Raw genomic sequence first — 25,742 nt, 5'->3', positions numbered from 1 at the left:
GAGGTCTGTATTGTTCATCATCACTGTTAGTCTGAATGGCAATGCCATTGTCCGGGCAAGTAATCGAACATCTTATTTTGCATAGCAAATCTCTCCCTAGTAAGGATACTGGACTTGAATCACATACTATGAACTTGTGTAAACCTTTAAAGTTACCAATTTCAATCTGAACCGTTTTTGTGATTGGATTTGTCAAATACTTTTTTGAAACTACAATCTGCACTGTCTTCCATAAAAGTGGTAAGTTTGGAACTTCTGCAGTCCGCACTGTAGAACTTGTAGCTCCTTTGTCGCTAAAAATGAGACATTGTGACCCATCACTTTTCCCTTCACATATAGACCTTTCTGATCTACTTCTACTTAAACTAACATGCATTCACCCTCATCTGAACTCATACTCATCCAATCATTGTTCGCTTCATCCTCACTGTGTAGTGGGTATTGGTGTACTGTCGTATTAGTCTGGTTAAACCTTTGACCTGTGACCTGCTGCTGCATTGAGGCTTGTGGTATTTGAATTTGTTTCCTAGGTACCATTTGAACTTGAGGCTGCAGTTGCTGCGACTGGGGCATCTGCAAATGTGGCATGTGCACTTGTTGCATGGGCTGAAAACTTTGCATCAGGTTTACATTATTTTGGAATTTTGGATTTTGACCTCTCATTCTTGATTCTCTTGATCCTTGATTTCATACGTCTGCTGGAGAACACCTTCCTGACCTAACATTGGACACTCCCGTTTCCAATATCTGGAGCCTTCGCATGCGTGACATGATAACATTCTGTTGATTCCTTGCACATCATTCTGAACAACAACCGTATTCAAATCAGGACGACGGTTTACATTTCCAATTCTACCACAACCTCTACCTTTCGCCTGGTTCTGCAACCACATGTTTCCTTGCTGCTGCGGAAAACTTCCCTACATTCCTGATTGTGCCACTTTAATCATCATCACCATTGACTGTTCTTTCAACTTTCCCTGTTTCAACTCAGTCTCGTCACTACAGTACTTTGCATACTGTAATACTTCATCAATGAGCTTCGCTTGCCAACAAATCAAATTACTCTTAATCATCTGGCTAATTTCAGGTCTCAATCCTTCAACAAATCTGAACACAAAATGAATCATGTCTTTCGGCCCAATTGTTTCTGTACCACTGAAATGTTTAAACGCCTGCAACAATCTCTCATAGTACGCATGTATTGATTCTTTCCCTTCCTAATCTGTCCTGTCTATTCTCTGCCAGTCGATATTCTTGGGTGAAATTCTAATTTTCTAAAATTCAATCACCTTGTAGTAATATTTCATTATGTCAGGAGAAGGTACAGCTGTAGTTGAGTCTCTCTGAGGTTCTCTTGTCGGCCAATCTACACTACTTTTACACTCGACCCATGAGTTTCCTGGACCCACTATTTCTAGCAGGGTGTTCAAATCTTCCCTCTGGGATTTCGTGAGTTTCACAAACCTATCTGTTTGCTGGTACCATTCTACTGACTTCTCTCTCAACCTGGAATAATAATTTGTAAATGACAAAATGTCACTTCTGCTCCAAGGGACATGGACAAAATTTCCTCCTGGAATTTCTCTCATTGGTAATATTTTGACTGGGTCTTCGGCTTGCTGCACTTTCACAGTAAGATTCCCAGAATCCCTTTTCTTCTTGTCTCTTTTCTTCGCCCAACTGCCTTCCCACTTATCTAATGCTCCCCATGTTTGAATGCTCTGAATTAGTTCTCTAATATGAATTTTCATTCCCGGTATTCTCATGTTTTCAAAATCCTTTGAGTCAAACTCTAATATGTAACTCCTCTTTAAATGCTTTCTTTTCTCAATTTCTATGTCATATTTTCCTGCCAAGTCTGCTAATTTCTGATGTACTATTCCTGCTTTGCTTGTAACCAGTTTGCACAAGTAACGTAGCTCGTCTTCTTGGTATGAGTCAATTCCATCTAACCCCATCGTTCGCTCAATCAAGTCTTATGCTTCTAGTCTAAGCCTGGTCAAATTCAGTACACTTGCTCCACTGGCATTACCTTGGGTGTGTTAGCGCAACTGGCCTTAATAAGTAAACTTACAAGGGGACGCGAATAGGTCGATGAACCTTTTGACTCGCAATTAAGATGTTCTTACCATAACTCCAATACATCATCAATGATCAATTCACAAATAATCAATAATCATTAGTAATCAATAACATCAATAATCAAAGGAGTCAGTAATTGTTATGCACCATGACCTTTCAGTCATGAATAACCACACCTTTTAGTGAAAGTTAGAATATTTATTTCCCTATATTAACAATGCTAAGGTCATGTAGATTAATCTCAAAATCAAAAGAAACACATAGAGAAACAATGCTGGCTGTCCAAAGCGGTGGAAGAAACGTAATCTAATCAAAGCTTGAACTACAACATATCGAGGTAATTTCATATGTTAAGTTTAGCAGAGAAATTCATCAAGCATTAATCCCTGTTAGCATGATTTCATTAGTGAAGATCCTTAACTAACAACATATTAGCATCAGCATGTTGGACTTCATGCAAAATAATTTAGTAACACAAATTTGGAAAAACATCTAACTATGGCTCTATCAAAACAGTGCAGTTGGAACCTAGAAAGAAAATGCAAATGCATATCAATCAACAGTCTAGTACATTATACCTATCCTCAGTGTGGATCAGCAAGCATAGTCAGTCTTCGTCCTCAGTACATCAGTCGATCAGCAAGGCATCAGGATTCAGCATCAAAGTTCAGAAAACGCAAAGGCCCTCATTACAACCCTGGTGGTCGGTGTTAAAGCAGCAGTAATACCGCCAACAGGCCGGCAGAAAAAAATGGAATCACGACCATGGCGGAAACCGCCAACATAGACAGCCACATTAACACTCCGACTGCCACGGCGGTAGAAACAAACACCGCAGCGGTAACTGCCAACAGACAGGCGGAAGACAAGGTTCCGCCCACTGAATTACAACACGCCTACCCGACACCTTTTCCAGGGCGGTACCAACGCTATCAAAACTACAGAGGAAACAGGACTTGGAAAGGAAACCACTCATCTCTCGACATCCAACGAGGAACCAGGACGCCATGGAGCCCGAACTACAGGTCCTGCCCATGCTGGTCTACCTCCTCTTGTATCAGGAGCAGGAAAGACGCCGGCGACGACCACAGTGAGTACTGCACCTAGCACACGGGGGGAGGGTAAAAGAAAGTGACACACACGCAACACACAACCCCCCTAACCCCCACCCTCACCCATACACCATACACACAAATACATGCAGCAACATTACATATACACCCCGTCACCCACTGGAAGAACTCAAGGACAAAAGGAAATGATTGTAACGAGTGTAATCATTGAAATATCAGATAGGCCAAAATCAAAAATTAGTATATACAAATATGTACACCAACTGCACAAGTCTGGATATAAATTAAATCATTGTCCGTGGATCAGTGTCCCCAAAATGCATGGGCGAAGCCCACACAGGATACCTGACTCGAAACGGAGAGAAAAATGCAGGGGCATCAGATAGAAAATAAACAGGCACCTCAGGGAGAGGGGGAGGGAGGGCACCTCAGCCTGATGAACGGACAATGCCACTGCTGCATGAAGGGGCTCCATGCCCACTGCTGTATCCTGGGGAGTACAAAGCCACAGTCTCTCAAGTCGTCCAGTGGGTGGTTTGCCCACTGCTTTATCCTGGGGAGTGCAAAGCCACAGTCTCTCAAGTCTTTCCAGTGGGTGGTTTGCCCACTGCTGTATCCTGGGGAGTGCAAAGCCACAGTCTCTCAAGTCTTTCCAGTGGGTGGTTTGCCCACTGCTGCATCCTGGGGAGTGCAAAGCCACAGTCTCACAAGTCTTTCCAGTGGGTGGTTTGCCCACTGCTGTATCCTGGGGAGTGCAAAGCCACAGTTTCTCAAGTGGATAACAGTCTCCACTGGTTCTGGAGGGAGCTTTGTGCCCAGAGTGCTTCATCCTGCCAAGGACTGAGGTAGTGGATGTGATTCTCCACTGGTTCTGGAGGGGCCTTTGTGCCCAGAGTGCTTCATCCTGCCAAGGACTGAGGTAGTGGATGTGAATCTCCATTGGTTCTGGAGGGGGCTTTGTGCCCAGAGTGCTTCATCCTGCCAAGGACTGAGGTAGTGGATGTGAATCTCCACTGGTTCTGGAGGGGGCTTTGTGCCCAGAGTGCTTCATCCTTCCAAGGACTGAGGTAGTAGATGTGAATCTCCACTGGTTCTGGGGGGGGGCTTTGTGCCCAGAGTGCTTCATCCTGCCATGGACTGAGGTAGTGGATGTGATTCTCCATTGGTTCTGGAGGGGGCTTTGTGTCCAGAGTGCTTCACATGCAGTGTGTCAGTCCCATTCCCTTACCTGTGTGTGTGTGCCACGAGATTGCCTGGGAACAGGTAGCATGATACTCCATGGAGGAACAGACACACTCCACCCTGCTGCGACTTTGCCTGCCACCTGCAGGTACAAACAGTGCTGGGACTCATGCCTCATGTACGCTGGGTAGAGTCCAGGACGTCTCCTGCAGCCTCGGATGGCTGCCCCTTGGGTATGATGCTGGGGACTGTTGCTGAGGCAGCAGACGTGCAGGTGGCGTTGTTGGTGGCGGTGCAGGTGGCGGTGTAGGTGGTGGTGCAGGTGGCGGTGCCCACAGCCGTACAGGTTGATGTTGTGGTTGACAGAAGGGGTGACTCTGGTCCCTCATCCGGAGCCACCGTGCCCTGTCCTGACCTGCTCTTTGGCTTGTGTCCCTTCCCCACCTTTGATGTCGCTGCTGGTGCCTTGCCACTGTCCCTTTTTGGCTTGGAGGAGCCCTTGCTTGCTGGTAGGTGCGGCTTCTCCCTCCAGCATGTGGGCACCTTCTCCACCTTGGCAGGTGGCGGAATGGCCTGCTCCTTGGCCTCGCTAGGTGGCACACTGGCAGCCCTGATGGGTGGCGCCCGCAATGAGACCGGAGTTGCTTGAGAATTTGGTGGCTGAGGTGCTGGGCTGGGACCTGGACAGCCTGGCCCTAAGGGAAGGATGGGGGGGGTAGGTGTAGGGAAGAGGTCAAAGTTTCCGAGGAAGAGTTTCTTAGACACACTGGGATGGGAAGATGGAGGGGGTTTGGGAGTGGAGGAAGAGGTAGTGGTTGTAGGAGGTGTACGTTTGTTGAATATGGGTGAAGGTGCATGGGCCGAAGGCTGTAGTGAGGTGGATGGCTGTTGGGTGGGTGTGTGCCTGCGTTTGTGTAGTTTGGGAGGAGGGCTCACAGACACACTGGGAGAGGACACAGGGGATGTGTGAATGGTAGTGGGGGTGGTGATTGCACGTGAGCGGTGTGTGGTGATGGACGTGCTGGTGATGGAGGTAGTGGCTGAGGATGTAGTGCATGCAGGTGTGAGTGGAGACGAGACAGGGAGGGAGGAGGAGGACGTAGAGGAGGGGGACACAGTGGAGGCAGTGGATGTTGGTGTGTCTGCATGGGGATGGTGCTTGTGTGAGTGCCGGTGGGATGTGTGGTGCTTATGTTTTCCATATCCACTCTTTTTTTGGTCTTTTTTTGAAGATTGATGGATGGTACAGAATACATTGTAGGGCATCGCCCATATGCTTCATAACAAAGACTAGTTTCACAGTTAACATATGAGTGAGTTTAACTGAAAGATAAGATAAATAATAGGATATGAGGTCAGAAATGGAGAAGGGATAGGTAGAAGGTGAGAGGTGAGAGGAAATATTGGGGAAGGAGATAGGTGAGGAGGAAAGAAAGAAAGGAAAGAGGAAAAAGTAACGGGGGACGGGGTCAGGGGGTAAGGTCAGTGCACCAGGGTAGCTGGGAGAGTATGTTGATGATTTCCTACATAGTATGAAATATTATGTGAGGCTATAAATGAGTATGCATATATATGCTTTTAATGTGAGGCACGAGGTCCAGAGTGTTAAGTGGGGAGTAGGGAAGGAGGATCTGAGGGATGTCTGAGTGGATATCCTTGACAGTTTTAATCTCCTGGGAACGGGTCTAACAGTTTTGCACTGGTCAGAGTAATGTAAGTTGGATAGGGAAAGAAGGATAGGAGGAGAAGAGGGCTTTTGATAAGTATTTAAGCATTGTGTGGTTGAGGGGTTCTGTCCGAGGTGGGTGATCTAGGAGTCCGAGAGAAAGGGGGTATGCATTGACGTGGGGTTACGACTGGGGATGGGTTAAAGCGAAACATGCAGAACAAGAAAGGAAAAGAAAAGAGGAGAGGGGGGACCAAGTTGACATCTGTCAACTGTCCACCAGCTGGAATGATGTGGGGAAGGGGGGGGAAGGGATGGATGACAGAAGTGATAATTGTAATTGTAATTGTAAGTGGGGGGATTTGTCCATTATGATCCTGTCAGAAAAGGACTCCAAACTTCCGTAAACAGGGCCGCCTGATCCTCTGGGTTGTAGATTACCCGTTCATGAGTAGCGGTTTGGATCATAGCAGTCATTCTGCCGGGGTTGGGATGGTGCTAGATCTCCAGTGCCGAAGTATGCAGATTTTGGCTGTGGCGATTGCCGTATGTAGCAATCGCTGCTGCGATCGCGGCGGGGGGGTACGGGCGCATGTCGTGGAGAAGGATGAGTGACGGCGGGATCGGATGTGGTATGTGGATTTGGTATCTAAAGGGAGTCCGCCAAGGTATGGCGCACAGCTTCCCATAAGGGTTGTATCGATGGACAGTGGCACAGGATGTGTAATAAGTCGCAGTGAGAATCTGCGCATCGCTAGCATTTCACATGTGGTACAAGACCCGCTCTAAAGAGTTTCATGGGGGTCCAGTACCAGTCCTGGAGGACTTTAAATAGGCAAAACTTCAGTCGGGCCTCGCGGGGTGCCTTTATCGAGAGCCTCCAGGATGTCCGACCAGTCCTCCTCGGTATAGGTAGTCCCGAGCCGGTCTTGCCACTTGAGGCGCAACCTTTCAAGAAGGGGTTGCGAGTAAAGGTGATTTACTAGCACTCCGTATAAGCCGGCCATTACACCTCTATGGCGACCCCATGTCTGTAGATAGGCGACAATTGGCGAGGCCTTGATCTCCCATGGGAGGGTTCCCAGTACTTTATGCAGGCAATGCTTAAGCTTTGGCTATTATGAAGGTCGAACTCTTCTCTTAAGGTAAGGGTCAGGGTCGACCGCCTTCTATGATTTGGGCTATACTGCGGATACCGGCATTGTTCCATTGGGGCCATCTTAGGGTACCTCCCCCTATTTTAATGCTTTTGTTACCCTCTATAGGGGCTTGGGTGTGTAAGAAGGGATGTACTCCTAGTAGATGATGAGCCCTACGCCACACCGCGTTTGTTGCCATGAGGACAGGATTGGGCAGTTGAGGGCGATCAGTGTATATCCCTCCTAGCCCTTCGCGCTGGCCCCGTAAAAGTTTCTCTGTGGCTACCCACTGTGGGGGATCTGGAATTCTGGGAAGTATATATGCCAAATGCGATAGCTGTAGGGCTAGTGAGTATTGTTCCACTGAGGGGAGCCCTAAACCTCGGCAGGATCGTCGTGCCAGTATTTTTGCCGGCGTCAGCCTTGGGCGTGTAGAGCCCCAAACAAAAGTTCTTATTGAGGCGTCAATCATCCGGAGCGAGGGAAAAGGCACATGCAGGGGAAGCATGCCCAGTATGTACGTAAAGCGCGGGAGGGTGACCATCCTGACCGCCTGCGTCCTGCCCCATATTACACGTGAGAAGGATAGTGATTCGCTCTTGTCCCAGTTTACCCGGTATCCTCAATTTGTGCATTGCTAGCCGTTGTTTCAGGGGAATAAAGATGTTGGTAGAAGGCCGCAAATTAGTTTACTATATCTTTTGGGCGGGTTAGTACTGCTCCTGAGGGGGATGTTATGGCCGGGATGGCGGAGGCAGCATCTCTCTGCTGGAGTTGTGCCGCCAAGAGTCGTCCCGCCTTCCCACCTTGTTCATAGTGGCGTCCACTTAGTCTTTACAGTGCGTATTCCGCCTGCGAGGTGTAGAGCTCATTGTGACGAATGCCCCTGACCTTCCAGCACATTGAGAGGGCAGAAACATGTTGGTCATACACTTTTTTTAGACTCTAAGAAACATTAATCTCTAGTGAGCCTTTTTCCCCCTCGTTTTAACTCTACCAACATGCACCTCCATTAAATTTTAATCAATTGAAATAGGTGACATGTATGGTAATTTTATTCTAACCCTATCTGGATCCCTGATATTTATCCAATAAGATTAATTTCAGCACTCCCTCTTGTTCTTTTAACAAAGAGGTTGAGTCCGCTCAAGTAGTATCATCTTACTTGGGTGGGGCTAGGTGGTCAAATGATGAAGCAAGACACTACTATGTGTGTGAGACCACCTAGTACGTAAAGGAACTCCCCCCCTTTACTTAACACAGCCACCCGTTTAGAGACACTCTTCACACATCTCTCTCCCTCTATCACAAATCCCTACCTAACCGGTACTGATAATTGAGGGAACACTGGTCTAATTCCACCCTTAACCTCAACTATCCCACACCTTTAGTGGTTAATGAGCTCATTGTGCGCCATTCGGGCTTGTTCGAGGGAGCAACGTAATGCGAGAGACGACTGAGCGGTGTATTGTCTGGTGAGGCTCTGAATGTCGTCTTCGAGGGTTCGTTGGCGAGTCGTCCTGTCCCTATTAGCCAATGCTGCGTTGCGCATCATATTCCCTCTCAGAGTTGCCTCGTCGTCGCCCATAGAACCCGTTTGGAGGCCACAGTGCCAGTGTTGTCGGCCATGTATGTGGACACATGAGTCCTCAGTTGTTCTTTTCCTCGGGGGGGAATGGTATCTATGCACGGTGAAGCGCCATGGTTTGCGACTAGGGGAAGTGATGCCCGTTTGGATCAGGAGCAGAATAGGGGAGTGATATGAAAGTCCGCTATCCAGTATACTGGTGTCTTGGAGTTGGGAGATTACAGTGTGTGACACGAAAAAATAGTCCAAGCGAGATTGGGTGCCGTGGACAGGTGATAGGAAGGTATATTCATTGTCCTTTGGGTGTACCAGTCTCCAGTAATCGACTAAGCCTGCATCGGTGGTTCAGTCTGTCAGCAGTGCCCTGTCGTGATAGTTACCCGTATCGATGGGACCCGTCCTGTCTAGTATGGCATCCCGGGTGAGGTTCCAGTCTCCCCCAATGATGTAGCGGGTGGTTCCAATTTCGGTCAGGAGGCGGTTTAGTTGCAAGAAAAAGGATCGCTTAGTGCCGGTTGGTGCATAGACTGAGCCCACGCATAGAAAAGTGTCTCCTACCTTCAGTTTTGCGAATACATATCTCCCCTCCGCATCGTTCCATGTTTTGATGATTGTAACTGGAAGGGATTTACGTAGTAGTATCGCTACTCCTCATTTGTGAGGGGTGCCTCCGGACTCTTGGGCTGCTGGGCAGCAGCTAAAGGAAACCCTTCCCACCCAGTCCCGACGAAGCTTGCTGGTCTCCGTACTGTCAAGGTGTGTCTCCTGAATCAGAGCTATGTCCGCTCTTTTAGATTGAGGATAGGACAGCACCTTTTTTCGTTTGATATAATTCATCATGCCGTGCACATTCCAGGAGAGGATTTGTAATGGGCGTGTTGCGCGAAGGGCAACTCCCGACATGCTGGATATCAGGGTAAGGTCTCAACAATTCAGAGGGTAGTGGAGAGGGCTAACTCTATAGTTGGGGCAGAGACAATATCTTTGGCAACGTAATGGTTTGGGATGGGGATAGCTGGTGGACGTCGGGTGGTCCTTCAGAAGAGAGAGAGAAGGAAGGTAGACAAGATTGAGAGAAAAAAAAAGGGGGGAATAGAAAAGAAGATGGGAAGAGTAGGAAGGAAAAAGGTTAGTGTAGGGATGTGGGGTAGAAAGGAGAGGGGGAAATGTAATCAGAAAGAGAGAGGGAAAGGAAGAGGAGGGGAGGGAAGGAGTAAGGGAAGTGGAGCTAAGCTGGGAAAGCTAGGGGAACACTGTCCCTGGGGATAGATCTGTAGACTGCGGGTCCGATTCCTATAGGAGCTCTCAGCGCCGCCGACCAGGTCCCGGCTGGGGGGTTGGGGGGAGAGGGTCCTGCCACCGTCGCCACTTCTCAAGGATCTCTCTGTCTCCGGAGGAAGGAGGAATGTTCCGGGTTTGTCACGGGGGAGCTTAAGAGAGAGTAGTGGTAAAGGGATTTATTATCCTGTATGAGGAGGGGGGGAGGGTTGGAGCGGTGGGGAGGGCATAGAGCATAGTGTCTATGGTTTATTGGCAGGGTAGCCTTTTATTGTTATGGTGATAGGGGGAGGCATGCGGTCATGTATAAGGTGAGGTCATTCTGTTGACGAGTGAGGGCTGATATTGTTTATGTACCCCTAGTGGTGGGCTAGGGAACCGCTATGTCTGGTTGTCGCTGTCATGCAGGATCCTATACTATAGGAACGGTTTGATGGGGTTAGGGGGGAGTGGGGTAGATATAGATAGGGGAGGGGGGTAATGAGGGAGGGGGAGCGGGCAGGGGAGGGAGGGGAGAAGAGGAGAGAGGAGCAGGGGGTGCAGGACAGCATTGGGCCAGGAGGAGGCTTTAAAGTGTACAAATATATATATATGCATGTATACTACCAGTCATAGATAACATCTCTGTGACATAATATCATACTATTGCATGTAGGGCGTTGAATTATAAGGCATATCCTTGGCCTATGCGTAAACAGTGGGAGTCAACAGATTCTAGTCTAAATACAGGCAGTGTAAACTCAGTAATAGGCCAGAGATAACTTGTGTTGCATTGTTGCATCATATTATTTTGCATTAAAGGGGTAGGAACTTGTTAGCTATACATTAGCAACATCATCATAGGGCATAGCCCTGTCCTATGCGTAAACAATGGGTGTCAACAAGGTCTAACCTGAGTGCAGATAATGGCGGTCATTACAACCCTGGCGGTCGGTGTTAAAGCGGCGGTAAAACCGAAAAAACAGGCCAGCGGAAAAAAAATGGAATCACGACCGTGGTGGAAACCGCCAACAAAGACAGCCACTTTAACACTACGACCGCCACGGCGGTACAAACAAACAGCATGGCGGTCACCGCCAACAGACAGGCGGAGGACAATGTACCGCCCACAGTATCACAACCTACCAATCCGCCACATTTTCTGGGGCGGATTCCCCATGAACAAAAAGACGGCGGAAACAGGACTTCGAAGGGAAAACGCTCACCTCTACACACCCGACGAGGAATCAGGACGCCATGGAACCCGAGCTCCAGATCCTGCCAGCCCTTATCTTCTTGCTCCTCTACCAGGAGCACGGACGCCGGCGTCGAAGACCACGGTGAGTACTGCACCTACGACACAGGGGAGGGTGGAGGGAAAAAACAGGGGGACACACACGCAATACGCAACACACCCACCCCCACCCTCACCCTCACCCACGACAACACACACACTAATACATGTTGATACAATACAGTTCCACCCCCACCCCCGGAAGAATGCAAAGACAAAAGAAAATGAGTGTAACCATTGTAATATATTCAAATCTAGGACGCAAAAATATATATATACACTATAAACAAAAGATACACCAAGAATAATAGTCCAGGTAGTGCTCCATTGAAGTCCGTGGAACACTGGGCCCACACGGTATGGGCGAGCCCACACTCAATCCCCGAACATGATGGAGAGAACACTGCAGGGGCATCAGATAGCAATAAAACAGGCACCTCAGGGGGAAGGGAAAGGGGGGGCACCTCAGCCGGTTGAGTGCACGACGCCAAATCCACGAGGGGGCCACATACCCACTGTTCCATCCTGGGGAGTGCAAAGCCACAGTCTCGCAAGTCTCACAAGTGTGTGGTTTGCCCACTGTACCATCCTGGGGAGTGCAAAGCCACAGTCTCTCAAGTCTCTACATTGGGTGGGTTGCCCACTGTTCCATCATGGGGAGTGCAAAGCCACAGTCTCTCAAGTCTCTACAGTGGGTGGGTTGCCCACTGTTCCATCCTGGGGAGTGCAAAGCCACAGTCTCTCAAGTCCCTACAGTGGGTGGGTTGCCCACTGTTCCATCCTGGGGAGTGCAAAGCCGCAGTCTCTCTAGTGGATGACTTTCTCCACTGGTTCTGGAGGGGGCTTTGTGCCCAGAGTGCTTCATTGTGCCAAGGACAGAGGTAGTGGATGTGATACTCCACTGGTTCTGGAGGGGGCTTTGTGCCCAGAGTGCTTCATCCTGCCAAGGACAGATGTAGTGGATGGCAATATCCACTGGTTCTGTAGGGGGCTTTGTGCCCAGAGTGCTTCATCCTGCCAAGGACATAGGTAGTGGATGACAATATCCACTGGTTCTGGAGGGGGCTTTGTGCCCAGAGTGCTTCATCCTGCCAAGGACAGAGGTAGTGGATGTGATACTTCACTGGTTCTGGAGGGGGCTTTGTGCCTAGAGTGCTTCATCCTGCCAAGGACAGAGGTAGTGGATGGCAATATTCACTGATTCTGGAAGGGGCTTTGTGCTCAGAGTACTTCATCCTGCCAAGGACAGAGGTAGTGGATGTGATACTCCACTGGTTCTGGAGGGGGCCTTGTGCCCAGAGTGCTTCATCCTGCCAAGGACAGAGGTAGTAGATGTGAATCTCCACTGGTTCTGGAGGGGGCTTTGTGCCCAGAGTGCTTCATCCTGCCAAGGACAGAGGTAGTGGATGTGAATCTCCACTGGTTCTGGAGGGGGCTTGGTGCCCAGAGTGCTTCATCCTGCTAGTGACGGACTCAGTAGCGTCAGTGCCCTTGGCGCTCATGGGCCAGCGGTGCTAGTGGCGGTGGTGCCCTGTTCAGCGATGCTTGTGGCGGCGGTGCCGGTGCCCTGTTCAGCGGTGCTAGTGGCGGCGGTGCCCTGTTCAGCGGTGCTAGTGGCGGCGGTGCCCTGTTCAGCGGTGCTTGTGGCGGCGGTGCCCTGTTCAGCGGTGCTTATTTCGGCGGTACCCTGTTTAGCGGTGCTTGTTGCGGCGGTGTCCTGTTCAGCGGTGCTTGTGGCGGCGGCTTCAACAGTGCTTGTGGCGGCGGTGCCCTGTTCAGCGGTGCTTGTGGCGGTGGTGCCCTGTTAAGCGGTGCTTGTGGCGGCGGTGCCCAGTTCAACGATGCTTGTTGCGGCGGGGTCCTTTGCAGTGACTCAGCTGCTGGCGGTCCTTTCTGGCCCAGCGGGGCTGGTGCTGGCGGTCCTTCATGGCCCAGCGGGGCTGGTGCTGGCGGTCCTGTCGGGACCAGCGGGGCTGGTGGAGGCCTCCAGGGCAGCTGTGCCGGTGGCGTTGGCCTCCTGGGTAGCAGGGCTGGTGGCCTCCTCGGCAGCAGGGCTGGTGGTGGTCGCCTCCTGGGCCGCAGTGCTGGTGCTGGCGGTGGCCTCCTGGGCAGCGGGGAAGATGGCGGTGGCCTCCTGGGCAGCAGGGCTGGTGGCGGTGGCCTCCTGGGCAGCAGGGCTGATGCTGGCGGTGGCCTCCTGGGCAGCGGGGATGATGGCGGTGGCCTCCTGGGCAGCAGGGCTGGTGGCGGTGGCCTCCTGGGCAGCAGGGCTGGTGCAGGCGGTGGCCTCCTGGGCAGCGGGGATGATGGCGGTGGCCTCCTGGGCAGCAGGGCTGGTGGCGGTGGCCTACTGGGCAGCGGGGATGATGGCGGTCTTCTCCGCCGTGCTGCTCTTCCCAGCCTTGCTGACTTTCTTGTGGCCCTTCCCCACCTTGGAATGTGTCACAGCTGAATCCACACTCTCACCTGTACCCCTGGGAGCGGCTTTGGTGGCTGGAGTCTTCCCCCTCTCCCGCCGGGCACTGGCTAACTTTTGATGCTTGACAGGTCGGGGACTGTCCGTGGTGTGGCTCCGTGCCACACTGGCTGCCCTGGTGGCCGGTGCACTTCAGATTCCGGTGACTACAGGCACCACTGGTCCCGCAGATGTTGTGGCTGAGGTGCTAGGTTGGAACCTGGAGAGTTTGGCCCTAGGAGACGGACGGGGTGGGGGAGGTGTGGGAAAGATGTCAAGGTTGGACAGGAAAGGTTTTTTGGGAACACTGGGACGGGTAGCTGGAGGGGGTTTGGGAGTGGAGGAAGAGGTTGTGGTTGCAGGAGGTGTTCGTTTGGTGATTTTGGGTGAAGGTGCATGTGCTGGAGGCTGTCATGAGGTGGATGGCTGTTGGGTGGGTGTGTGCCTGCGTTTGTGTATCTTGGGAGGGGGCGTCACAGACACACTGGGAGAGGACACAGGGGACGTGTGAATGGCAGTGGGGGTGGTGACTGCGCGTGAGCGGGGTGTGGTGGTGGGTGTGCTGGTGATGGAAGTAGTGGCTGTAGATGTAGTGCATGCAGGTGTGAGTGTAGACGAGACAGGGAGGGAGGAGGGAGACGAGGAGGAGGGGGACACAGTGGAGGAAGTGGATGTTGGTGTGTCTGCATGTGTGTGATGCTTGCATGAGTGCCTGTGGGATGTGGGATGCCAGAGCTTCCCTTGTGTGTTGATGTGTGTGCATGCTGGTCTGAAGGTGTGCTTGGGATAGGCTGAGGTAGAGGGGATTGGGTCTGGGTGGAGGAAGTTGGAGGGGGGAGGCTAGAGACAGGGACAATGGCTGCCATCAGTGCTGAGGCCAGAATCTGAAAAGCTTGCTGAAGGGCCGCCTGACCAGAATGAATGCCCTCCAGGAATGCATTTGTTTGTTGCAACTGCCTTTCTACACCCTGGATGACATTCAAAATGGTAGACTGCCCAACTATGAGGGACCTGAGGAGGTCAATGGCCTCCTCACTGAGGGCAGCAGGTGTGACTGGAGCAGAGGCTGAGGTGCCTGGGGCAAAGGTGATGCCCACCCTCCTGGGTGAGCGGGCACGGGGCAAAGGCTGAGGGGCTGCTGGTGCGGGTGGTGCTGGAAGGGGGGGGGTGGCAGCTGTACCTGTAGATATGGGAGCACAGATTTTGCCGCCACCACAAGGGAGCTCCCATCAGAGGACGAGTCCCTGTCACTGGTGTCAGCTCCTGTCCCCGCCGTGGAGCTCCCCTTGCCCTCCGTCCCACTGGTGAACTCCGAGTCCGTAGTGTCGCCCTCCAGGGCCATGTGGGATGCAGCTCCCTCCTGCTCTGGTGCCACTGCTCCTCCGTCTGATGATGCTAATGCACACAAGAACAGGGAGACCACAAAAAAGGGGGGGGGCAGAAGAAAGACATGTTGAGTGCATGCATTACCGCTACCGTTGGCGGACACGACAGACACAGAAGCCCCCTGCACAACGCCGCAGACTTGGCCTCCACTGTTCAATCCCTGGGACGTGGCCTACAAGGCTATGGACGACATCTGCACACATGGATGTCAGTCTCACACACATAACACATAAAATTTTACATCTAGCAGGAACATCATCTTCTAGCAGTCAGTTCTTATGAGAAAGTTTCCGTTATGAGTCCATTCAACCAATAAAATGGAAATAACAGTTTAACTCTCTAGGACACCATTTTATTAAACGTTAAGAAATACAGCTTTTACATGAGGCCTGGCAAGTAGGCCAAGACACTCGCTATGTTAAGGCCTACAATTAATAAAACTAAAGCTTATTGCATAACCCTTAATACGACATATTACTACATTAATCAAACATATATTCAATATATCATATTATTAAATAATTGATTAGTACATTTTGTTAGTATTGGTGGCCATTCTTAGTGATCAAATTTGTGTGCGTTATTTTTCAAGGTAATTTTTTTCTACACAAACGTATTACAGAATACATCAATACTCATTAATAACTTTTATTAAAACACCTGTGCTAACAGTCCCTGCTCTGATGACTAAATGTGTCATCACACTAACTACCACCCACAAAATTTGCATCAGCTAAAATTCTGTCAATTCAATCCCTTCAAACTTTTGTTTCCCCTTTGAATTTTCCCTGTATAATGTTTCACCTTTTCTTTTCCTCCCTCCTCTGATTATTCTTCGACCTTTTCAATTTAATTATTTTGTATAATTTACACAATCCCCCTATTGCCAATAGACAAATCACAACAATTAGTATTCCTTGCAGTGCTTTCAGTAGAATCCCATTCCAAATGTTGCTGAGCCAATTTCCTCCCTAAGCAAACCCTTTGCCAATCTTCTCCCAATCACCTGGTTCTTTCAATTCTTTCAAATCAGCACTTTCATTAGTCAGATTAGTAAGTACGTCTCTTATCTCTTTACTATTATCCGGAATATATGAACAGCAATGCCTATAATTAATCATTCTACAAACTCCACCATCCTTTGCTAAAAGAATGTCTAAAGCAAGACGATTTTGAAGAGTCATAGCTCTATCAGCAGCTAACTCAGTATCTATCAGGAGTATGGTAGACAACTTTCGAATTTTTATTGAATTCAGAATGACTCCCACTGAAGGAATTATTGCTCCAAATATATCTCCCACTATATCAGAAGAGGACTCCTTCCTCTGTCTTTTATGATGTAGTTCAGTTACTTTCGGAAACTTCTCCAAATCCTCATTTGATAAATCTTTGGGAAAACTAACCCCAAATAACATGTTCCATACCATCCTCTTGTAAGACGGTGGTAAGCATTAAGACCACAGATGTAATAAATCCCGGGAATTGCAGGGTCCTGTCCATTCAACATAAACGTCGATTTACTCTGAAACAAAAACACATGCCTACATTCACTTGTTCCCAGAAATAAAGTGTCAGTGCATGATTTAGGCCTGTATATACAAAGTTTCCCTACATGTTGTGCGTCTAAAGCTAATTTCCCCCTGCGTTTTAATTGCACTGTAAGCATAATTAGTCCTGTAAGTCCTTTTCTCTAAGCCTTTTTCTAATGTCTCCTTTAATGCCTTTCTCCTGTCATCGGTGTGATCTAGGAAGCTTTTTCTCTAAAGGTGTAAGCAAGCATGTCAGGTTATTTCGGTGTGCATAAGCTGTGCCAAACGTCAATGTAGTTTCAAAGAAACCTCTAACTATTACTATGTCATTATCCTTAGCTACTCTACTTCAATATCTAATTATTGGAACAAACGAAAACACAACATCATAATTCGAGTAAAAGTGCTGAATGTACTTCTGATTACAAAATCTTGTTAGTAACAGACTACAACTTATTTCATAAGGTAGTGGCAGACTATGATAGGTGACTCCTTCCTTGACTGATGAAGGAATCTGTGTACACACATAACAATTCTTCGCATCTATTGTCTCGACATACCAACTCAACAAGCAGCGGAAAACATTAAAAGAAAGTTCTCCATGCGCATTAGTATGACCATGCAAATACTTCTCTTGTTGCCATTCATTTGTAGTTGCATACGCTCATTAAGGACCTGCGTATCTTCGACTTGCTATTCTCTTTCTTTTCAATTTGCGATCATCATTCAGTTCTCCTTCACTTAGATCTTATCTTCTTGTTGTATCTACTTCTTCCTCAATTGTTGGTTCAACAACCACTTCTTTTGCTTTTTCTACTTGCGACTCCGGCCACTTATCTCCTTTCCGTGGACCCTTTGTCAGTGTTCTCTTCAGAGTCGAACTTGAACCTTCTCCTTGTTCTGTGGTGTCTTCTCTTGACTAACCTGCAACCAGTTCAGGAGGAGTCAGATCACCATGTCTTTGATCCACCTCAACTCCTTCCTCTTCTGGGTCTGGCAATTGCTCTGTTTGTCTCTCAAGATCATCTGCTTCAGGGAAAGCCCTCCTCTGACTAGGCTTTCCTGCTGCCTCAGTTGAGATAGGCTCTCCGTCGCCCTCCTGGAGGTCTTCTTCTTCGTCTCCCACAGGAGTGTCTGAACCGTCCTCAACGGGCTCAGATCCGGTCCCAATTCCCCTTTGTTCTCCTTCAGCCCTGAGACTTGTCTCACATTTGCTGGTACTCTCAACAACGCTTCTTCATGATCCAGTGGACATGTCACTTTTTTTGTATGACTTGCGTTAAGCCAATTCGGAATTCCAGCACACCTCACAGCTATGGTAGTTGTCAGAACTACCTGATAAGGTCCCTTCCAACGAGGCTCCAAACATGTTTTCCTTAAGTGTTTCCGGACCACAACCCAGTCTCCAGCTCTCAGATTGTGCCCTGGGTCATGGATCGGTGTCAGTATGGTGGCCTCCACCTGCTGAGAGAAAGATCGAACCACTTCAGCCAGACCTTTGCAGTAATCCAACACCATATCATCTGTAATGTTGACAAATACATTTTCAGGCACCGCTGACAACCTCACTGCTCTGTCCCTGAGGATTTCATGCGGCGATAATCCTGTCTTCCTGTCAGGTGTGTTTCTCATTGACATTAACACTAAATGCAATGGGTCTGGACATTCCAAATTCGTGGACGCACACATCTTTGCAACTCTTGACTTCAAGGTACCATTCATCTGTCCACTAGTCTTGATGCTTCAGGGCAGTAACTACAATGCAACTTTTGCTCAATGTTCAATGCTGTACATAGTAATTTAATTACTTCATTGTTAAAGTGACTTCCCCTGTCTGATTCTAAAGAGATCGGAAATCCGAAACGCTGTATCAATTCCCTAAACAGTAGTTTTGCTACTGTAAGACTATCATTTCTTTATGTAGGGTAAGCTTCAATCCAGTGACTAAAGATGCAAACAATCACCAACACATATCTCAAACCTCCACACACAGGCATCTCAATAAAATCCATCTGCATTCTGCTGAATGGGACTTCCGCTCTTCCAATGTGGCTCCAATGTCTTTTTCCCTACGTTTAGCTGTTGATCAGTGACACATCTATGGCAAACTGCTTCAGCAACTTGTCTAAACTTTGGGTTGAACCAATCATGTTGGAACAATTGAATCATTGCATCCCTCCCAATATGTGCTTGACCATGATAATACCTCACCATTTGAGAGAACAGGCTATTTGGCAAAACCAAATGACCCTCTTTGGAGACCCACAATTCATCTTGTCTTTGCACACATTTCATTTTGCTCCATGAACGTTTTTCCTCCTTGTCAACATTATTCTACAACGTTTTCAATTCTTCCAAAGTGTCAATTAATTTCAATGCATAGCTTGTACAAGTTTCATCTTCTTCAGGTAACAGTTCCCACTTGTCTTTGAATGACATACAGTTCAATGCGCAAAACCTTGTGACTTGATCTGCATATCTATTTCCCAATGACACAAAGGGGGTCATTACGAGCTTGGCGGGCGGCTACCGCCGCCCGCCAAGCGGTAACCGCCGTGCGGCCGCCAATGCGGCCACACTCCCGCGGACCCCATTACGACATCCCCGCTGGGCCGGCGGACACAAACCAAGTTTAAGTCCGCCGGCCCAGCGGGGATGAGGCCGCAACATAGGAGCCGGCTCCTAATGGAGCCGGCGGTGTTGCGGCCGTGTGACGGGTGCAGTAGCACCTGTCGCGCTTTTCACTGTCTGCTATGCAGACAGTGAAAAGCTGCCTGGGGCCCTGTTAGGGGGCCCCTGCACTGCCCATGCCAGTGGCATGGGCAGTGCAGGGGCCCCTAGGGGCCCCAGGACACCCCTTACCGCCAGCCTCTTCCTGGCAGTGCAAACCGCCAGAAACAGGCTGGCGGTAGGGGGGTCATAATCCCCAGGGCAGCGCTGCCCTGGCGGATTATCACCGCCGGGGCTAAAACGGCGGGAAACCGCCGGCCCCGGTGGTGCAACCGCGGCGATAATGAGGGTCTCCGTACCGCCAGCCTGTTGGCGGTACAGACGCCACATTACCCCCAGAGGTCCTGCAACTTCAGATATGCACTGCATTTCACCACAGCACTCTTTTTTAGGCATTTGAATAGCATGTAACAATTCTTTAATTCTCTCACCATTTCTCACTGGTGAACCAGAAGAGGTCAGGGAACCTCTCTGTGACCACAACTGGCCAAAATCATGGACTATCCCAAATCCATACTGGCTATCCGAATAGATTGTAATTTTCAACTGGGCAGAAACATGGTATGCTCTAGTAAGTGCTACCAGGTCCGCTACTTGGGCAGAATACACTCCTCGAAGCCAAGAAGATTCCAAGGTACCAGTAATTGTGCACACAGCATATCCTGCTCTCAGTGTCCCTGTATTACCCCTCAGATAAGAACCATCAACAAAGATAATTTGGTCATTTTCTTCCAATCGGGATATCTCTAATGTCAGGTCTCGGTTTTGTGCCCAAGTCATTTACTTCAAGACAATAATGCTCAACATCTTCCACTTGCTCAATTTCAATATTTTCATTAGGAAGTAAGGTTGCTGGGTTCTACACTGTACATCTTTTCAGTGACACAATTGGTGACCCTAGAATACTCGTTTCATATTTGGTCAACCTTGTACCAGTCAAATATTGGGTTTTTGTCCTTGTAAGTACGATCTCAATAGAATGAGGGACCATCACAGTCAGGGGATGTCCCATCACAATGCCTTCACACTGTGTAAGGTTCTGACCAACTGCTGCAACTGCACGCAAACAACCTGGTAAGGCTGCTGCACCTGGGTCCAAAGTAGCTGAAAAATATGCTACTGGTCGGTTTACACCTCCATGGACCTGTGTCAAGTCAAACAAAGAACATGCATCACGCTCATGATAAAACACTGTGAAAGGTTTTGTGTAATCAGGCATGCCCAGTGCTGGAGCCTTGCACAGACTCTCTCTCAATTAAGTGAATGCTTTAGTTTCAGCCTGGTTTAACACTACGGGATCAGTGACTTCCTTATGAGTCAGCCTCTGCAATGGTCTTGAAATGAGTGAAAAATTTGGAATCCACTGGTGACATTAGCCTACCATCCCTAAAAACATCCTGACATCTCTCTGTGTAGTCAGGGGATTTATCTGGAATATGGTTGTAATCCTTTCTTTGGATATCTTTCTTGAACCCTTCTCAATTTGATGATCCAAATATTTCACTACTTTCTGACAGTACTGAAATTTAAGCGGAGACACTTTGTGACCATTCTTTCCCAAATGGTTCAACAGGGCAATTGTATCATACTTGCACTCGTCCCTTGTTTTGGACGGAATCAACAAGTCATCAATGTACTGCACCAAGGTCAATTGGAAAGGCAATTCCAATGACTCCAAATTATTTTTCAGGATCTGATTAAGTATGGGAGGCCTCTGAAAACCCTGGAGGAATTCTGTACCAGCAATAAACTCGCTCCAGGAATTTGAAACAAAAGAGAAATTGGTTATCCTCATGAAGAGGCACAGAAAAGAAAGCTTGTGACAAATCAATGACAGTGAACCACTCGGCATCACACGGAATCTGACACATTATCACAGCGGGATTTGGCACCACAGGGCAACATTTGACCACAATCTCATTTATTTTTCTCAAATCGTGAACAATTCAAACTTTCCCACGGGGCTTTTTCAAACCCATTATTGGTGAATTACATGGACTGCTCAATAGTTCCTTCAGAACCCTTTGCTTTACAAAGTCTGCAATTATCCGAGCAACCTTCATAAGGACATCTTGCTGCATGTGATACTGTGGAAGCTGAGGCAAAACTGCATTCGGCTTCACAGTAACTTTGACTGGCTCAACTCCCTTTATCAAACCTACTTCTTTTCCTGTCAAATCCCACAATTTCTCTTTAACTGTTCCCTGCAAATCAGGATGAAGCTCTTTCACTGTGAACATTGGGAAGAATTCAATCAGAGGGTATTCCTCATTTGTAGTTTCACACTTTGGGGCTTGGTCATCTTCATCATCACTTTTCTTCTGAATCTCAGTTCCCTCATTTGAACAAGTTATCAAACACCTCATTTTACACAGCAAGTCTCTTCCCAGTACGGATAATGGACTTGAATCACAGACTACAAATTTATGCAATTCCTGAAAGTTGCCAGTCTCAACTTGAACTGGATCTGTAATTCAGTTTGTCAAATACTGGTTTGCTACTCCCACAACCGGAATTGTTCTACCTGAAAGGGGCAAATTTGGAACTTCTGCACTTCTCGCTGTAGAGCATGTAGCTCCCCTGTCAACCATGAATGAAACCTTGTGACCCATAACCTTTCCCTTAACATAGGGACCTCTTTGATCTACTTCTAGGGAAGTTGCAAGCACACATGGCTCCTCATCTGAACTGTCACTCGTCCATTCATCATTTATTCCAATTTCACTGTGCAATGGAAATTGGTGTACTCTGTTACTACTTTGGTTATGTCTCTGACCTGTGACCTGTTGAGAAAGCATCATCTGTTGCTGTTCCATCGGGGCTTGAGGTATTTGAATTCGCTGTCTAGGTACCATGGGAATCTGCTGTTGAATTGGCTGCAACCGTGACATTTTTGCATGTGGCATTTGCACCTGCTGCATGGGCTGAAAATGTTGCACTTGATTCACATTATTCTGAAAATTTGGATTAGGACCTCTCACTCTCAGTCCTCTCACATTCTGGAATGAGTTGATGTCATTACTCTGCTGAACGATGCCTTCCTGCACCATCATCGGACACTCCCGTTTCCAATATCCAACGGCTTTGCAAATGTGACATGGCAAACATTTCTTCATTCCCTGCACTTCATTCTGAACCGCTACAATATTCAAGTCTGGACCACGAGCCATATTGCCTCCACGACCTCTACCTCTCATTTGGGGCTGAAACATCCTGTTTCCCTGCTGCTGCTGTGGTAATGGCTGTGGAAAATTCCCTTGCACTCCTGTTTGAGCTGCTTTAATCTGCATCACCATTGCCTTCTCTTTCAGCTTTTTCTGCTTCAACTCAACCTCATTATTACATTATTTGGCATACTGCAACACCTCATCAATCAGCTTCGCTTGCTAGCAAATCAAATGACTCTCAATCATCTGACCAATTTCAGATCTCAATCCTTCCACAAATCTGAACACAAAATGAAGCATGTCTTTCGCCTCAATTGTCTCTGTACTTGTAATGCTTGAATGCCTGCAACAATCTCTCATAATACGCATGTATTGACTCTTTTGCTTCCTGAGCTGTCCTGTCAATCCTCTGCCAATCAATGTTCTTGGGCACAATTCTAGTTTTCAAAAACTCACACACCTTATAGCAATATTTCATTACCTCAGGAGACGGTGCACCTGTATTCTTGTCTCTCTAAGGTTCACTTGTTGGCCAATCTACACTCCTCTTACACTCGATCCACAGATCAGCTGGAACCACTGTCTCTAGTAATGTGTTCAAGTCTTCCTACAGACACTTGACAAGTTTCACAAATCTGTCTGTCTGCTGATACCACTCTACCGGCTTCTCTCTCAATTTTGGATAATCATTTATGAACGATAGAATGTATCTTCTGCTCCACAGGACATGAACAAAATTCCCCCCTGGAATCCCCCTCATTGGTAAAACTTTCACTGGATCTTTATCCTGCTGCACATTTGCAGTCAGCTCCAAAGAATCCCTTTTTCTCTTGCCTCTTTTCTTCATCCATCTGCCTTCCCATTTGTCTAATGCTTTCCAAGTCTGAGCACTTTGAAGCAGTTTCTTAAGGTGTGCCTTCATTCTGGAAGATCTCATGTGTTCAAAAGCTTTAGCCTCAAAATCTAATCTGTAACTCCTTTTCAAATGCTTTGATTTCTCTATTTCTGTGCCGTACTTATCTGCCAAGTCTGCTAGTCTCTGATGCACATTGCTCACTTTTCTCGTAATCTTTGGGCACAAATATCTCAATTCTGCCTCTGTGTAGGATTCTAACCTATTCACACCCATCGATCTCTCAATGAGCTCACCCGCTTCCATGCTTAGCGCAGTATAATTCAAATACTCCTTTCCCCTAGGAGCACTCTATGGGGTTTCAGCTTGTCTAACTATTCAGTCAATTGCTGAGCTGTCAAACCGTGTAACAAAATATTATTTGCTTGGACTGGTGGCACCTGCTGTGCAACTACATTCGGGGTCTGCGGTGTCAATAATTTCAAGTTCAGGCTAACGTTTGGCCCTGCCATAGTATCTGGAAGTGCTACAAATGGACTAAGGTCTAACAATGATCTTGATCCATCAAAAGTCTGTCCCACAGGAGAGACTACCGGAACACTTTCATTATGTCCTCCCCTCATTGTATTCTGGGACATTGCTCCCTGATCACCTACAGTCGCTTTCTTCTGTGCAAATAATGGCACTGCTGGGCCAACAGTAGTAGGTAGAGATACAGCATCTGGGGCTGCTCTAGCACTTATGCTCTGTGGGAGAGTAACTTCCATATTTTGATTCATCATCGGAGTCATATCTGACTGTGTCCCTGTTACTGGAGTGAATCTTGGTAGTACCTGTGGCTGTACTTGGGGCAATAAAATTGGAGTTGGTTCTGTCTGAACCAATATCGGTCTCGGGTAAACCTGTTCCATAGGCACCATTACATTTGAAGTTGCTTCCATAATGGGTACATCAGGATAAATTCTCTGAACCGGTGGCAGATGCACCTGGTTCTGCACTACAGGAGTAGTAGGCACATTAAGACCACTCTGAGTCGCATTCTGTGTCAGGCTAGCATTAACCTGCATCAGACTCATTGTCCCATTATTCTGTGTCAGAGCTGTGGGATCAGTACTGGTACTCGGACCACTCATATGTAGTGTATATGGTGGTGGACGATCTCTCAATAGCTGTATAACAAACTCATCATCGTACGATTCCTCCTCTACTGTTGAAGACTTTCTAGCCTCCTTACTCTCGGACAGACTTCTGTTTTCCTAGTAGCTTTCTTTCCTTCCTTCTCATTCTCCTGCGTAATTGCCGGAAACAACTTAATTCCTTTGCAAAATCTCCATCCTCCAAACTTTCTGAACACAGTCCCATCTAGCCTTCGCAAGAGTCTCTTAGGCTTTCCCATCATCCTCTCGAATTTCTGGTGCTATTCCTGGTAACTCCCAAATCTCTAGTGCCTCAAACTGCGCTGGTCTCAGAAGGGGCCTCGATTCATATAGCACCATCCTTAAATGCTCCAAAACCCTTTAATTGAACGTCCCATTTGTAGGAAATGCTAAGTTCCCATCCTTTTCTGTCAATTTGCACTATTGCTTTAGCCAAAGACAGGGCGCAACACCCTTCTCTTCCATTACAATGTAAGCTGGTGTACCTTCTGGCGGTGTAGCCTCCCCTACACTCATTGTAATATACGTACCTCCCCTTAGGGCAATTTTAATGCTTTGAAAAATTTAATCTTTTCAACCTTTTTTGTTATTCAAAATCAAATCAGGAAGTGACTTTTAATCCAAAGATTCCTTTCAACTATGTTCTCAACCAATTGCCTCTCACAGACGGCTGCCAATCCATGCACGACCCTTCTCACTAACTGACCTATCCCAGCGCGGCTCCAATGAGGTCACACTCATACATACCGTGGCTGACAAAGTCTTGCGGCTTGTCCTCCCGAACTCTGATTCACACGAACTAATGCAAAAATTGCGAGCACTAAATCAAAAACCATAAAAACAAATCTGCTGGTTTACTACAGGAAAGGTAACACAATCGCTTCAGAAACCTTACGGATTTTTCACTGACGGCTCTTCCTGCACTTAAAGCTACTCCTTGTTTCTCGATCTCCCAGATTCGCAAGCAAAATTCGGCCCGCAAATTTTACTCTCAACTGATCAGTGAGTCTGTCCTGGTGCACCTAGGACTCGCCAAATCTCAGTCGAAATTTTCTTTCACGCACTTTACTCACACTCTGTCTTGTTGACCACGCCCGATCAACCTACAAAACCAAATAGATTACAACATAAAACCAAGTGTCTCATACACTTTTCAATATACTCCAGAGTCTTAGACCACA

Source organism: Pleurodeles waltl, chromosome 4_2, assembly GCF_031143425.1.
Source record: "Pleurodeles waltl isolate 20211129_DDA chromosome 4_2, aPleWal1.hap1.20221129, whole genome shotgun sequence".
NCBI lineage: Eukaryota > Metazoa > Chordata > Amphibia > Caudata > Salamandridae > Pleurodeles > Pleurodeles waltl.
This window is presented reverse-complemented; position numbering follows the sequence as displayed.